The sequence below is a fragment of the Scyliorhinus canicula genome, chromosome 16 (assembly GCF_902713615.1).
Source record: "Scyliorhinus canicula chromosome 16, sScyCan1.1, whole genome shotgun sequence".
Classification (NCBI taxonomy): domain Eukaryota; kingdom Metazoa; phylum Chordata; class Chondrichthyes; order Carcharhiniformes; family Scyliorhinidae; genus Scyliorhinus; species Scyliorhinus canicula.
Window position 1 is genome coordinate 112,303,218 of NC_052161.1, and position 18,007 is coordinate 112,321,224.

The window sequence follows — 18,007 nt, forward strand, 5'->3', positions numbered from 1 at the left end:
ATGGCCGGCACGAAGGTGAACCCCCCACTGCGCATGCGCGGGGATGATGTCAGCAGCCGCTAACACTCCCGTGCATGTGCGGACCCGCGCCGGCCGGCGGAGTCCCTTCGGCCCCGGTTGGCGTGGCACCAAAGGAGTTCCACGCCGGCCAGTGGGGCGCAAACCATTCCGCCGCTGGCCTAGCCCCTGAAGGTACAGAGTATTCCGCACCTTTGGGGTGGGCCGACGCAGGAGTGGTTCACACCACTCCGTCCCGCCGGGACCCCCCACCCCGCCGGGAATCCCGCCCTGGAAGTCTGACATTCAATGTTTCCCTGCCATTTAAGCTGTGCTGGATATCTAAGTCCAATCTGTGCGAAGTGAACTTTACAAACATGTAAAATGATGGCAGAAATAGGCTAGCTGGTTCACCAAATCTACTCCACAATGGCTGAACATTCATGGCCTAACACCTCTTCCCTTCCCCCCCAGCCCTAATAACCAACCCCCTCCACGGGAAGCCATGCAATCTCCTAAGAGAAGAAAAATGACAAGAATAAATACTCAAGAACAATAAGGGACGAAGTAGCCTTTAAAATTTCTTTCTGATCCCCACTCATGATCAAAATCAGCCCAAGAGACCCCATGAGTGACTCCCTTCTGTTTGATGTGATCTCTGCCCCAGTCAAGAGGCAGTCCAGCTCCCTCTCGAAGACACGCAGCAAGTCAGCACCCGGCACAGCAGCCGGCTACACATTCTAGAGCCTCACTAACTCTTTAGGAAATACTAGCCCACCAACATCCCATCCAGTCCTTTCTCACCCAGTGTAAACCCACGTCACTGGTCCTTCCCAATCTATTAAACCGAATCATTTATGAACAGGAACACTGTCAGACCACTTACTATTTGTTTGACCACTATCAGGTCAACTATAAATCGATGCTGCTCTAAAGGACGGCACGGTAGCAGTGGTTAGCACTGTTGCTTCACAGCGACAGGGTCCCAGGTTTGAGTCCCGGCTTAGGCCACTGCCTGTGCGGCGTCTGCACGTTCTCCCCGCGTATGCATAGGTTTCCTCCGGGTGCTCCGGTTTCCTCCCACAAAGTCCTGAAAGACGTGCTTGTTAGGTGAATTGGACATTCTGAATTCTCCCTCTGTGTACCTGGACAGCGCTGGAGTGTGGCAACGAGGGGCTTTTCACAGTAACTTCATTGCAGTATTAATGTCAGCCGACTTGTGACAATAAAGATTATTATGATTGTGAGAACTTAGGCCAAGGTCCAAGCTGGCCATTTTTTTGGAATTGGTTATCCCTGACAAATGAAAATTGCTCCTGTCAGCTCCCCCCTGACTTAAAAATTTCATCAAAGCTTAGCAGCGCTTTAAGTGTGCGAACCTTGCCTCGTCATAGAGTAAAGTGGAGCCAGCAGCATAACTCAAATCTGATGACCCAAACATTGTTAGAAGTACCCGCAGGAGATTAGCATCACTAATCTTTCCTCGCTGAGTGAGGACACAGAGTTTCCCATTGCTAAGCCATTGATGAATGACAGGGTTAGACTCACCATAGGTGAAATGTACATTTGAGGTGTAATTCCCAGTGTTTTGTGATGTTACACTGAATGTTCATCAGGAGTGATTTGCCCTGTCTCGATACAGAAGAACACAATTAGACTAAGACTGTATTTTACGCTACTTGTCATTTTCCTTGAAGCCTGCAGTGACGAATGTGATTTAAAATATTTAATTTACAATTTTCTGGTGAATGTGTCGATGGTAAAATTCACCGCTCTTTGAAATCATATATTACTGCAATCTAATAAAAATTCTCAAGATGAAAGGATGACAGATTCCAGAGTTCTCATTTTGTTATTCTGTAGAGTTTTTACCTGTCGCAGACTCAGCTTTTTCCAAGTGATTTAAATACATTTAATGATTTATTTCCATAATGTTTTTTTTTTTCAAATCTTTTTATTCTCCTCATTTTCGACATTTTCATCAATAGACAACCAAAGAAGAAACAAACAAAAACAAATGCAATAGCAATCCCCCACACACAAACCGCATCCCGCTCAATATACAGACCAAAACATCCACCTTTACATTCCAGTTAAAAAACACAAATTAACAATTAATCCGTAAACAGTGTGACCAAAAACAACAATACTGCCGACCCTCCCCCCCTAATGTTCAATGGCAACCAATTCTTGGAAGTGGATAATAAACAGTCCCCATGAATTGTGAAACCCTTCCTTCATCCCCTTCCGCTGAGACTTCACCTTCCCGAGAGTCAAAGAAATTCAAGTAGATTCCCCCTGCCAAGCTGTGTCATAGGATTGGAGAAGCTAACCGCCACCCCAACAGGACCCGCCTCCGGGCAATCAGCGAGGCCCCATGATGTTTCTACCTCAGCTTCTCAACAATCCACCTCTGCTTCCAGCCACGTCTAAACTATTTCATAGAATTTCATAGAATTTACAGTGCAGAAGGAGGCCATTTGGCCCATCGAGTCTGCACCGGCTCTTGGAAAGAGCACCCTACCTCCACCCTATCCCCATAACCCAGTAATCCCACCTAACACAAAGGGCAATTTGGACCCTAAGGGCAATTTAGCATGGCCAATCCACCTAACCTGCACATCTTTGGACTGTGGGAAGAAACCGGAGCACCCGGAGGAAACCCACGCACACACGGGGAGAACGTGCAGACTCCACACGGACAGTGACCCAAGCCAGGAATCGAACCTGGGACCCTGGAGCTGTGAAGCATTTGTGCTAACCAGTATGCTACCGTGCAGGCGTCTGCCAAGAGCAAGTGCTTTCAAACATGCAGTACCAACCAAATAAGACCATAAGAAAAAAGACCAAAGTAGGCCATTCAACCCATTGAGTCTGCTCCGCCATTCAATGAGATCACGACTGATCTGATATCATCCTCAACTCCACTTTCCCGCCTTTTCCCCATAACTCTCGATTCCTTCACTGATTAAAAATCTGTCTATCTCAGCCTTGAACATACTTAATGACCGAGCCTCTACAGCCCTCTGTGGTAAAGAATTCCACAGATTCACTACCCTCTGAGAAAATAGGACATTCTGCTTCAAGAAGGCAGCACACCGCCACCTTCTCAAGGGCAACTAGGGATGGGCAAGAAATGCTGACCTAGCCTGTGGTGCCCACATCTCATAAATTAATTTTTAAGCTTTTCTTGACCCCTCCTCCCTGCACAGTCCCCTTTCCCCTCCATCAGTCTCTAGACACAAAAACAGTTCAACAGCATCAACCTGGAAACTTTGTATTGAAATTTTCGCCTTTCTGCCAAGAGGGGCTCACCCAATGATGACAAATGGATGGGGTGCCCAGTCTACATTAGCACTTTTAGTGGGATCACATTCCTAAATATCTCTTTGGGAAATAAATGGATGAGAATAAATTGGTCTTGCTTAGTCGTGTGAGCTTGACTGGAAAAGGAGTAAATTCCATCTCTACCCAAATTTAAAGAGCCTAATTCTATCTTCCCCTCAACCTCAAAATCTTTCTTGTCTTCCTCCCCAAGAGTTGCTGTTGCTGGATTAGGTTGTTCACTTTCAATACCACACTCCATTCTTCATTCATAAACCCAAAGAGCATAAAAGGAGCAAGATATTGAACAGAGATCTAATCCCCGTCAAGTAGCCATAGCGGGTGTGTGTGTGTGTGTGTAAATTGGGGTGAGAACAGGAGCAGCACGGTGGCACACTGGTTAGCACTGCTGCCTCACTGTGCCAGGAACCCGCGTTCAATACTGGTCTTGGGTCACAGTCTATGAGGAGTTTGCACATTCTCCCCGTGTCTGCATGGGTTCCACCGGGTGCTCCGGTTTCCTCCCACGGTCCAAAGATGTGCAGGTTAGGTGGATTGGCCATGTTAAAATTGTCTCTTAGTGTCCGAAGATGTACAGGTTAGGTGGGTTATGGGAATAGGGCAGGGGAGTGGACCTTGGTAGGATTCTCTTTCAGAGCGTTGGTTCAAACTAGATGGACGGAATGGCCTCCTACATTGTAGGGATTCATTGGATGCCGTTCATTGGATTTACTGCAGGAAGAATCAGTGCCTTCAGGAGACTGGAGTATTGGCTCTAATAATTCTGGGTACCACTATTTCGGAAAGATATCAAGGCCTTGCGGAGAGCGTGCAGAGGAGATTTACCTGAATGGTCCTGGCAATGAGGGACTTCAGTCCCGTGCAGGGACTGGAGTAGCTGAAATATAAAAGTTTGCTGGGCTATCAAGAAATAACAGGGCAATCGGACTAATTGGATACCTCTTTCATAGGGCCAGCAATGGAATGATGAGCTGAGTAGCTCCTTCTGTACTGTACGATTCAATGAAGACACAGTGGTGACCAGGCAGTGTAGAAAACAGCCCTCATCGCACACACACACATGTAGAAGAAGTGAACTGTTTCTCATGCTCTGAAACCTGCTATTACAGCTGCTATTACTGATTGTAGGAGTCTCCAGCAACTGAGACTGGATTAGATATAAATGCCAGTTAGTCAAGCTTGCAATGCAGGCCTCTAAGAGTAGATTAAACATTCTGCTGCACTTACTTTGCTTCAAGCAAACATAATGTTCAACAATAAATAACTGGCTGCAATGGAAAGAAATCCTGTGGGAGGCAGTCCAAAGTGTTGCTTTGATGCTGCAATTCAAAATGAAACTGGAAGAATAGAAAATGTTCCGCAGGTCGGCTTTTATTCTCTTGCAAACAATTGAAGACAATCTGCATTCAGACACATCACATTCAACATTGCCCTGTTGCCCATAGGCAGGTAAATGAAGCTAAGGTACAGATCCGCTATGGTCTGATTAAATGGCAGCATAGCCTCGGGGGGCTGAATGGCGTACTCCTGTTTGTTTCCATGAATTCCTCCCCGCTGTGGCCCATCCAGGAAAGAAAAATCATTTTTTTTCGGTGTCAAGCTACCCAAGTGTAGCCTCCCTTGCCTGTATTTATCTTATGACTTATTGAGAAGTAGTGTAGGGAAGAATGGAATGAAAAGAGATCAATGCTCATGCTACGCTTTCATAAGCTCCTAGAAAAAGCAAAGGCAGAAACTGGGGAAGGTGTTAACTCCTGGCGTAGAAGGGACAATCGGAGGGCGGGATGCATTATCAAGCTGCCGGCAAGCAGACCCCCCCCCCGCTGTGGCTCCCAGGCTCTGGGGCGGCCCGGTATCAGTGCTACATCAGTACCTCGCACAATGACCCAGTCAGCAGGCAGGTCGGTCCTGAGTTGGTGGGAGCTGCCCACATTAATCCTTTACAAAGAGTTTACAGTGCAGAAGTAGGCCATTCAGCCCAAGCTGCTATTTATGCTCTGCATGGATCTCCTCCCACCCTATATTAAGGCTACCTGACATTTTATAATGAAAATGCCTTTTGACAAGTGTCTATGAAATCTGAGGACTTGTTTATGAATCCCAACAGATAGCAGTGTCCCAGAACTGATATCTCTGAACTCGACTGTTTAAATATGCCGGGGTAGATCTCGGCTTTGTCCAGTGGTATAAAATGAGTATTAGCCAGTCGGCAGTCAGTTTTACATCTCTTCACAAATTGATTGTCATTAAAATCCTTCTGCGCTCCTATCTGACCCAAGTTACATCATTCCAATATTTGCAGCCATGCCTTCAACTGCCTGGGGCGGTAAGCTCTGGAAATCTTGCTCTATTCCATTCAACCCCTCTCCACTGCTTTTAGACATCCCTTAAACAAACCCTCTTAGACCAAGCGTTTGGTCACTGTCCTAATATATTCTTATTTGTTTTGGTGTAAAAACGTGTTTGATAACTGCTGTGAAGTGACGTGAGGTGCTTTAGTATATTAAAGATACTGTATAAATGCTAGTTGTCTTTGATGGTGAAGTCAGGACGTCAGATCAAGTGGACATGCCAAATCTATTTGAATTGGCTCAAGTTAGTCTGTCTTTCCTATGTTGAATCCTGGAACATCCCCAATGACCTTCCCCCTTCAAATATTTATTTCAGCTATTGGCATCCCTGTCCATATAGCTATCAACATTCTGGGGCATACCATTGACCAGAAACTGAAACAGGCTGTCTATTTTAATACTGTGGCTACAAGAGCAGGTCAGAGGCTGGGAATTCTGTGGCAAGTAATGCACCCCTGACTCCACAAAGCCTGCCCACCATCTACAAGGCACAGGTGTGATGGAATACTATCCACTTGCCTGGATGAGTGCAGCTCCAACAACACTGAAGACATTCAACACCATCCAAGATAAAGCAGCCCGTTGGATTGGCACCCCATCTACCACCTTCAATATTCACTCCCTCCACCACCAACACCCAATGACAATAGTGTGTACCATCTACAAGATGCACTGCAGCAACACAGCAAAGCTCCTTCATTAGCACCTTCCAACCCTGTGATCTCTGCCACCTAGAAGAACAAGGGCAGCAAAGGCATGGGAGCACCCCCTTCCAGAACGTTTGGACACATCATTTGACGTCAGTTGCTTTAACCTCCATTTCTTTGCAATCATTTGACTAGAATTGTGCTCAAAAGCAATCATTTAGCTATTATTTGCCATCATGAGTAGCGACCAACTAACATCATTATCATTAATTGCCATCTGTGGCAGCACTTTAACATTTGTCATCAGCAAGTTCTCTTGCCTTAAAGAGTCTGGCATCGAAAACGATCATAGAATTTATTTGCATTGCCTGAATTTTCAGGATGGTGAATGCTCGAAGCCCATCATTTGGAGAGTCGGTGGGAAATTCATCCCCACTGCCTCCAGCAGACCCGCTGCCATTTCACACTCAAATGAGTATTGATTGGCAGTAGGCAGGATGTCTGTCCTCACTTGGATGAATGTCCTGCCTTGGAGAGCTGTCAGCCAATCAGATTGGTCGATTGCTCGTCAGCCCATGTAGACACAGCACTGAAGTGGCCAGGTGAGGAGGGCCACCAGGAGAAGATAGAGATGGTGGGCCACCAGGAGGAGATAGAGATGGTGGGCCACCAGAAAGAGATAGAGATGGTGGGCCACCAGGAGGAGATAGAGATGGTGGGCCACCAGGAAGTGATAGAGATGGTGGGCCACCAGAAAGAGATAGAGATGGTGGGCCACCAGAAAGAGATAGAGATGGTGAGCCACCAGGAAGAGATATAGATGGTGGGCCACCAGGAAGAGATAGAGATGGTGGGCCACCAGGAGGAGATAGAAATGGTGGGCCACCAGGAGAAGATAGAGATGGTGGGCCACCAGGAGGAGATAGAGATGGTGGGCCAACAGGAGGAGATAGGGATGGTGGGCCACCAGGAGGAGATAGGGACGGTGGGCCACCAGGAGAAGATAGAGATGGTGGGCCACCAGGAGGAGATAGGGACGGTGGGCCACCAGGCACAGATGGAGATGGTGGGCCACCAGGAGGAGATAGGGATGGTGGGACATCAGGAGGAGATAGAGATGGTGGGTCATCAGGAGGAGATAGAGATGGTGGGCCACCAGGAGGAGATAGGGATGGTGGGACATCAGGAGGAGATAGGGATGGTGGGCCATCAGGAAGAAACAGAGATGGTGGGCCACCAGAAATAGAGATGGTGGGCCACCAGGAAGAGATATAGATGGTGGACCACAAAGAAGACATAGGGATGGTGGGCTACCAGGAGGAGATGTGGAGAAACATTAGGTAATGCTGAGAGGAGATTGAGAGGCCAAGTGAATGGAAGCTAATCATACCACATCCAGTATCCTTTCTTCTGAGTACGGCAATTCATGAAATACTCCCCACTTCCCTGGTTGATTGCAGCTCCAACAGTACTCAAGAAGGTTGACACCATCCAGGACTAAGCAGCCAGCCTGATTATCACCCCTCCACAAACATTCACTCCCTCCACCACCGACACACAGTAGCAACAGTGGGTACCATCTACACGATGCTCTGCAGGAACTCAGCAAGGCTCCTCAGGCAGCAACTGCCAAACCCACGACCACTGCCATCTAGAAGGACAAGGTCAGCAGATACCTGGGAACCCCACCACCTGGAGTTTCCCCTCCAAGTCACTCACCACCCTGACTTGGAAATATATCACCATTCCTTCACTGTCGCTGGGTCAACATCCTGGAATTTCCTCCCCAACAACACAGTGGGTGTACCTACACCACATGAACTGCAGCGGTTAAACAAGGCTGCTCACCACCATCTTCTCAAGGGCAATTAGGAATGGGCAATAAATGCTGGCCTGGCCAGCGAAGCCCACTTCCCGTAAAAAATTAATTAAAAAATAAAATTAATTAATTAAGAACCGATGGTGATCTCGGTCTTCGTGGTTTTTATGGGTCGTATGGTGCTTTTAAGCATGTACAGTGAAAAGAGTTTTTGAACGAAATGAAAACAACATAATTGATTCAGCCATTGTTTAAATAATTAATTTCCTTGTGTTTTTCAATGCAGGTTGCTGATCACATTAGATGTCAATGAGCATATTTGATGCTTTTGAGCACCTTTTGCCTTCAAGCAGCTCTGTTGCTTTTGATTGCATTTGATGTGAAAGATGGCAAAACGTGTTGGTTGCCTAAAATACTTATTCCAAATTAGAACATTTGACATTAAATGATCACTGATTGTTGTTTGAGCACAGTGAGTGCATTTGAATGCAAAAATAACGTCAATATTGTCTGACGGGGCAATTGCAATTTTCCCTCCAGGTCACACACGATGCTGACTTGGAACCACATCTCCATTCCTTCACTGTTGCTGAGTGCAAGAAGATAGCTCACCACCAGTCTCTCAAGGGAAATTTGGGAGAGCAATAAATGCTGTCCTAGCCAGCAATTCCATCTTCTGGTGAAGGAATTTTAAAACATTGCCAAGATGACTGGGTAGGAAATGATGTACTGTTCCAGAGTTGCACATTTGTAACTGCAACAAGCGAGCCATGAGTTTTAATTAAAGGCAGGGAGTGTGGACTTAGGTCACCATCTGTAAATCTGAACATCTCCTCTATTGCACAAAGACAGTGATAGCAAAATAGGGCAGTCTGGCTAAACTATACAAGGCATTAGTTAGACTACACCTAGAATACTGGGCACAGGTTTGGTCTCCTCAGGCAGTCCAGAGAAGGTTCACTAGGTTGACCCCAGGTATGGAGGGATTTTCCTATGAGTAGAGGTTTAGTAAGTTGGGCCTGTATCCATTGGAGTTTAGAAGAATTAGAGGTGACCTTATTGAGATATATAGGATTCTTGTCAGGGTCGATGCTGAGAGGATGTTTCCTCTTTTGAGACGGTCTAGGATCAGAGGGCATAATCTCAGAGTAAGGGGTCGCCCATTTAAGACAGGGATGAGGAGCATATTATTCTTTCAGAGGGTAGTGAATCTGTGGAATTCTTTCCCGCAGAGAGCTGTAGAGGCTGGGTCATTAAGTATGTTTAAGGCTGAGATGGACGGATATTTAATCAGTAAGGGAATCAAAAGTTATGGGGTAAAGGTGGGAAAGTGAAGTCGAGGATTATATCAGATTAGCCATGATCTCATTGAATGGTGGAGCAGATTCGATGGGCCAAGTGGCCTACTTCTGCTTCTACATTTTATGGTCCAACACCTAGACAGATTTTGCAGTACCCAAACAGTCATTCAGTCCAACAGATGCATGCCTATCTTTATGCCCTACAGACAAACCAATATCTAATATGGCCCAAATCGAACCTGATCTGGATTTAACTGGCCTGGATCTAACCTGACCTGGATCTAACTTGACCTGGATCTAACATGACCTGGATCTAACCTAACCTTGGTCTGACCTGACCTGGATCTAACCTGACATGAATATAATCTGACCTGGATGTAATTTGACCTGGATCTGACCTGACCTGAATCTGACCTGGCCTGGATCCAATCTAACCTGACCTGACCTGGATCTAACCTGGCATGAATATAATCTGAACTGGATTTAACCTGACCTGGATATAACCTGACATGGCTATAATCTGACCTGGATCTAACCTGACCTGGATCTGACCTGACCTGGTTCTAATTTAGATCTAACCAGGCCTGGATCTAACCTGACCTAAATCTAATCTGACCTGGATGTATCATGGCCTGGATCTAATCTGGATCTAACCTGACCTGAGTCTAACCTGAACTGGATTTAATCTGACGTGGATCTAACATGACGTGAATATAATCTGAATCTAACCTGTTCTGAATCTAACCTGGATCTAACATTGACCTGGATTTCATCTGGATCCTGAATTGGATCTAACTTGAATTGGATCCAACCTGAAATGGATCTAACCCAACCCAGATCTGACCTGGGTCTAACCTGAACTGGATCGAACCTGACCCGGGAGTGTTTAAATGTGGGTCCCTGAGATTGAAACCATCACAATTGTTTTGCCAAACACCAAAGAAAATGAATAGTGAAGAGGTGTTTATTTCACACCTTCACGTAAACTTTATTTCCCTTTGGGGAATGGTTATCAGGCTGATTATTAACATTCCGAGGGCAGCACGAGGGCGCAGTGGTTAGCACTGGAACTGCGGCGTGAGGAACCGGGTTCGAATCCCGGCCCTGGGTCACTGTCCGTGTGGAGTTTGCACGTTCTCCCCGTGTTTGCATGGGTTTCACCCCCATGACCTAAAAATGTGCAGGGTAGGTGGATTGAGCATGCTAAATTGCCCCTTAATTGGAAAAATAAATAATTGGGCACTCTAAATTTTAAAAAAACATTCCGAACACTCCTTCTGCAACTAAAAGTGGGGCTTGAACCTGGAACTTCCGGTGCCGAGGTACATATACAACCAACCCAGACACCAGAGCTTCACAAAAGAAGTGCTGATATCACAAGATAAAATGGCAACATGGCTAGAGAGAGGCAACTTGGATTGGATTTGTTTATTGTCACGTGTACCGAGGTACAGTGAAAAGCATTTTTCTGCGAGCGGCTCAACAGATCATTAAGTACATGGGAAGGAAAGGAAATAAAAGAAAATACATAATAGGGCAATTCAAGATATACAATGTAACTACATAAGCACTGGCCTCGGATGAAGCATACAGGGTTAATGAGGTCAGTCCATAAGAGGATCATTTAGGAGTTTGGTGACAGTGGGGAAGAAGCTGTTTTTGAGTCTGTTCATGCGTGTTCTCGGACTTCTGTATCTCCTGCCCGATGGAAGAAGTTGGAAGAGTAAGTAAGCCGGGTAGGAGGGATCTTTGATTATGCTGCCCGCTTTCCCCAAGCAGTGGGAGGTGTAGATGGAGTCAATGGATGGGAGGCAGGTTCGTGTGATGGACTGGGCGGTATTCACGACTCTCTGAAGTTTCTTGCGGTCATGGGCCGAGCAGTTGCCATACCAGGCTGTGATGCAGCCAGATAGGATGCTTTCTATGGTGCATCTGTAAAAGTTGGTAAGGGTAACGTGGACATGCCGAATTTCCTTAGTTTCCTGAGGAAGTATAGGCGCTGTTGTGCTTTCTTGGTGGTAGCATCGACGTGGGTGGACCAGGACAGACAACTGTCCCTACACTCAGAAAAACATTAAGCTAAGGTTCAAAAGAAATGTATTTGTAATAGCTCCAAGCAATCAAAGCAATGAGCAGCTTAGAAAAAGCCAGCTTGTTTGAAAAAAAGAGTTTGTGTCACCATCACTCCGTAACACATTCTCAGAATCTGCTGGAACACTTCACAACTAATTAATTATCTATGATGCAAATCCACCGCTGTTACTTAAGCAAGTATAGCAGTCCATTTGTAAACAATAAACTGACATAAATCATCTGATAAATGGCCAGTCGATCTTGCTTTTTATGGTTTGTTGAGGGCATGTTGACCAATGTATCCGGAAAGCTCCTTGACCTAAATAGGATCCTTAGCTTCCAACTCCACTTAATGTCTCCACCTAAAGACTGGCGACTGAAGTGTCAGCCTAGATTTTGTGCTCAAATCTCTGTCTTGAAGCCCCAATGTTCTCATTCTGGTACATGAGTGCTACCGACTGAAATAAATTAGTCTGGCGTACACATTGCAGCAGCAGAACGCAAATCTCTTCCTGTCACTGGAGAGTACTGAAATAAACCCTGACCTTTTAATGATGGAAACTCGAGCAGATCCTACGTCTGCCGCTATATTCAAATTAATTTCACATCTATTGATTTTTTAAAATTTTTTTTTTTTTTTTTTTTTCAAAATTTAGAGTACCCAATTCATTTCTTCCAATTAAGGGGCAATTTAGCATGGCCAATCCACCTACTCTGCACATCTTTGGGTTGTGGGGGTGAAACCCACGCAAACACGGGGAGAACGTGCAAACTCCACACAGACAGTGACCCAGAGCCGGGATTCGAACCTGGGACCTCAGCGCCGTGAGGCCACAGTGGATTTTTAAAATTATTTTCTTTTGTTTTGTCGAGATAAGACTCATAATATTCTGTCAGAGATGCATCCTCTTGGGCAGGGATCGGTCTCGTGTTCAGGACACGCTTTGCAGCATATTTGTCAAACACAGGCTATCTGACAATCGGCCTTTTATAATGAAAATGCCATTTGACAAGTGGCTGTGAAAGCTGAGTAATCTCCCATGAATCCCAACACATGCCGGTGTCACAGAACTGATGGCTCTGAACTCGACTATTTAAACACATCAGGGGAGATCATAACTTTATCCAATGGCATAAATAGGTGAAAGCAAATTGGCAGTCTGTTTTACATCTCTCCGGATTTTACCCGCTGAGATTTCAGCGCTCCTCCCATTCTGACCTCTTGTGCATCCCCTACTTATATCGCTCCATCATTGGTGGCTATGTCTCCAGCTGCCTAGGCCCTTAGCTCTGGAATTCCCTCTCCATCTCTCCATCTTTCTCTCTCCTTCTTTAAGACACTACTTTAACTCAATTGTTTCAAAATTATGGAATCCCTAGAGTGCAGAAGGAGGCCATTCGGCCCATCGGGTCTGCACCGACCCTTCAAAAGACCACCCTACCTCGGCCCAATCCCCTGCCCTATTCCTGCAACCCCACATTAAGAGACAGTTTAGCATGGCTAATCCACCTAACCTGCACATCTTTGGACTGTGGGAGGAAACCAGAGCACCCAGAGGAAACCCACTCAGACACAGGGAGAACGTGCAAACCCCACACAGTCACCCGAGGTCGGAATCGAACCCGGACCCCGGCACTGTGAGGCAGCAGTGCCATTGTGCTGCCCCAACCATACTTTACCCATGTACTTTAAGTCACACGTCCTAATATCTCCTTTAGTGTCAAATATTGTTTGAAAACGGAGCCTTGCGACATTTTAGTACATTAAAGTAGCGATATAAATGCAAGTTTTCATAGTTGACATCAGGATCTAAACACTGGGGAATAAGAAGGCTGTGCCAAATCTCTCTAAATTTGCCAATGTTAGCCCTTCTTTCTGACATTAAATCCTGGAATTGTCCCCACATGCTGGAAACCTGAAATAAAAACAGAAAATGCCGGGGAAACTCTGAGGAGAGAGAAACAGAGCTAACATTTCGAGTCAGCTTGACTCTTCTTCAGAGCTCCAGTGCTCACATCTGCCCAACTCTTTATGCATGGTTATATCTTGTTTTCTAGTGAGGTTTCTGTTACTCTACACTAGGGTTTTTCAAAGTACGGATTGCGACCTGCGGGTGAGTCACATGGGGGATGTCAGGTGGGTCATAGTGCGATCAGTCACGTCGTTCCCGTGGTGATCCCAATCACAGGATAAGCGCCCTATGGCTGCTACCGACTTTTACATTGAAAATAACGCCCACTGCCGCCTTTCGATGAAAACAAATTAGGCTGTAAGCAGTCTTCCGGCCAGAAGCGGCAGCAGAGAGCAGGTCACGTGCCCTGCTGCATGCACACTTGACATCCTCCAGGTACATGCTTTTGGCGCCAAATCATAGTGCAGTGTTGCTTCCATTTTCCAGCTGCTGGCAAGCAAGGGAAGTGAACCGTGAAGGTGAATGGTTTTCCTGAAAGTAAGAGATGACCAGAGACTCAAGTGGCACTTTACCTATTGAACAGGATCTCACAACAGAATCTGCTGGAGAGAGTTGCTCAGGCGAGTCCAGAGCAGGACAGAGCAGTACCAGTGTTACCTCTATACAAAGCATCAGAGCCTCTGGTTAACAACCTAACGAAGAAGAAACTTAACTCGGGAACAAAGCAGTGTAAAGATGATTTCTTGAGGTATGGTTTTGTCAATTATGCCGGTGCAAGTAAGGCTGCCAAGCCCATGTGTGTTACATACAGGTAAGTACTGGTATATGAGAGGAGTGGTTTCAGATTTTGAAAGAGAAGTGGTGAGTGAAAAATTCCTTTTGAGGTTGAGACCTGAGAGTCAGTTATTAACTTAGAGTGGACTCCAAATTAAAGGACTATGCTGCTATAACTGACCTGTAATACCACATTAAACACACGGCAAAAATACATGAGGCCGTCAGCATTCTGGAGTAGCATCTCCCCGGAGTATCCAGTGCTGAGCAAAATATCCATTTTGTTGCTTTAGGCCCTTCACGACGACCTATATGTGTGAGGTTGGGTTTTCTGTTTTTCATAAAGAGGAAGACGGCACAAAGTCTGCACCTGATTTTTAAAAATAAGATTAGAGTACCCAATTATTATTTTCCAATTAAGGGGCAATTTAGTGTGGCCAATCCACCAAACCTGCCCATTTATGGGTTGTGGGGGCGAAACCCACGCAAACAAGAGGAGAATGTGCAAACTCCACATGGACAGAGACCCAGAGCTGGGATTGAACCTGAGACCTCGGCGCTGTGAGGCAAAGGGCTAACCAATTGCACCACCGTGCTGCCCCTGTCTGTACCTGATATGCCCCCTCTTCCTTTGAACCTGATCCAAGCGAGATCGTGAGGACCAAGCAGGTTCCCCTTTCGCATTAGAGGGAAGCGACTGTGGCGTGTGTCGCGAAGATCAGCCGATGTGGGTTGTGAAGGTCGGCCGGTTGGCAAAGGTGGGTCCCGGGTAAGAAAATTTGAAAAACACTGCTCTACACTGCATGGAAACAATACCTTCAGTAGTGTTCCGTGACTGCTTCACTGTAGCACCATCAAGTGGAGCCATGCACTTTAATTTAAATTAGCAAGCGTGAATGCGGATTGACAGATGGTCATCATCTGTACATCGGGATGACTCCTCCTCCGCTGCACAAAGACAGAGACTGCCATTAACCAAGCATTGATTTAATAGCCCCAAAACAGGCCAATCGGCCCAACAACTCCATGCTGGTTTTCATGCCCCTCCTTATTGATGCACTATCAATTACCACGAGACGAGAGTAGAATGTAATCGGAGCTTTTGTTACACTGAGATGTGTGGCCTCCTACAGTAGCTGACGAAATGGCTGCTGTACGGGGAGCACACATATTTATACTCCGCCTACTGGGCGGAGCCAGCAGGCAGGGATCTACCCCGTACCTGTAGTACAGGGGCCTTACCCTGTGTGACCCAGGAGTCACCCGCTTTTACCACTTCATTAAGGCCCGCAATCTGCCCTACTCCATCGAGGAAGTCAGGGCGATCACTGCCAGGTCTGCGCGGAGTGTAAACTGCACTTCGACCGGACAGACCGTGCGCGCCTGGTGAAGGCCTCCCACCCCTTTGAACACATATATACAATATAATACAACAGTGGTGACTGCCACATTCACCCCTGTTAAAAATGAGTCCAGCGGAGGTGGGAGAGAACTATAAACATACAGATTGGTTTTAAAGTTACAGAGAAGGTTACAAATTTAGATGATCGGACACCTTGATCTGTCGTTGAGAGCACCGCAGTGCTGGTGGCAACTCAGGCGCCGGCTTGGTCTTTGGTGACTCCGGGAGCGTGTCGAAATCCTCTTCATCCCCGGGTGGGAGCAAGGGGAGGACGGATTGTCCTGGAGCAGGGGCTGTGGTGGGGTGCGCCGGGGGAAGCGAGGGTGGCACCGGGGCAGACGCGGGGGGGGGGGGGGGGGGGGGGGCACCCAGCTAGTGCCAGGTCCCTGAGGGAGACTGTGACTTGGTGGCCGTCGGGGTACGCTACGTAGGCGTACTGCGGGTTTGCGTGGAGTAGCTGTACCCTCTCAACCAACGGGTCCGCCTTGTGGAGTCATACGTGTTTACAGAGGAGAACGGGTCCTGGAGCTGCCAGCCACGTTGGGAGCGAAACCTCGGAGGTGGACTTCCTGGGGAAGGCAAAAAGATGCTCAAGGGGAGTTTCGTTGGTCGCGGTGCACAGGAGCGACCGAATAGAGTGAAGTGCGTCGGGGAAAACCTCCTGCCAGCAGGAGGCCGGGAGATTTCTGGACCGTAGGGCCAGCTGGACGGCCCACCAGACCGTCCCATTCTCCCGCTCCACCTGCCCATCTCCCCGGGGGTTGTAGCTGCTCGTCCTGCTCGAGGCAATGCCCCTGTTGAGCAGGAACTGGCGCAGCTCATTGCTCATAAATGAGGATCCCCGGTCGCTGTGGACGTAGGCGGGGAAACCGAACAGAGCGAAGATGGTGTTGAGGGCTTTGATGATGGTGGCAGACGTCATATCGGGGCATGGGACGGCGAAGGGGAATCGAGAATACTCGTCGACCACATTAAGAAAGTACGTGTTGTGGTCAGTGGAGGGGAGGGGCCCTTTGATGTCCACGCTGAGGTGTTCAAAGGGGCGGGAGGCCTTCACCAAGCGCGCACGGTCTGGCCGGTCGAAGTGCAGTTTACACTCCGCGCAGACCTGGCAGTGTCTGGTGATACCCCTGACCTCCTCGATGGAGTAGGGCAGATTGCGGGCCTTAATGAAGTGGTAAAAGCAGGTGACTCCTGGGTCACAGAGATTGTTGTGCAGGGTCCGGCGTCGGTCCACTTGTGCGCTGGCACATGTACCTCGGGACAGGGCATCAGGGACCTTGTTGAGCTTACCGGGGCAATACAGAATCTCATAATTGTAGGTGGAGAGCTCGATCCTCCACCTCAAGATTTTATAATTTTTGATCTTACCCCGCTGTGTGTTGTTAAACATGAAGGCGACCGACCGTTGGTCAGTGAGGAGAGTGAATCTCCTGCCGGCCAGGTAATGCCTCCAATGTCGCACAGCTTCAACGATCACTTGGGCCTCCTTTTCGACGGAGGAGTGCCGAATTTCAGAGGCATGGAGGGTGCGGGAAAAGAATGCCACGGGCCTGCCTGCCTGGTTGAGGGTGGCGGCCAGAGCGACGTCTGATGCATCGCTCTCGACTTGGAATGGTAACGTCTCGTCGACCACGTACATCGCGGCCGTGGCGATGTCGGCCAAGATACGGTTGAAGGCCTGGTGAGCCTCGGCCGTCAGTGAGAAAGCGATGGATTGAATGAGTGGGCGGGCCTTGTCCGCCTAGTTTGGGGCCCACTGGGCGTAAAACGAAAAGAACCCCAGGCATCTTTTGAGGGCCTGAGGGCAGTGGGGGAGGGGGAGTTCCATGAGGGGGCGCATGCGGTCGGGGTCGGGCCCTAGAACTCCATTCTGAACCACATAGCCGAGGATGGCTAAGTGGTTCGTGCTGAATACGCACTTCTCCTTGTTGTAAGTCAGGTTGAGGAGAGTGGCGGTGTGGAGAAATTTGGAAAGGTTAGCGTCGTGGTCCTGCTGGTCGTGGCTGCAGATGGTGATGTTGTCCAGGTACGGGAAAGTGACCCGCAGTCCGTACCGGTCAACCATTCGGTCCATCTCCCATTGGAAGACCGAGACCCCATTGGTGATGTCGAAGGGAACCCTAAGGAAATAGTAAAGGCGGCCGTCTGCTTCAAACGCAGTGTATGGGCGGTCCGCCTTACTGATGGGGAGCTGGTGGTAGGCAGATTTCAGGTCCACTGTCGAGAAGACCCGGTACTGTGCAATCTGATTGACCATATCAGATATGCATGGGAGGGGTGTACGTGTCGAGCTGCGTGTGCAGGTTGATGGTTTGACTGTAGTCAACGACCATCCTGTTTTTCTCCCCAATTTTCACGACTACCACTTGGGCTCTCCAGGGG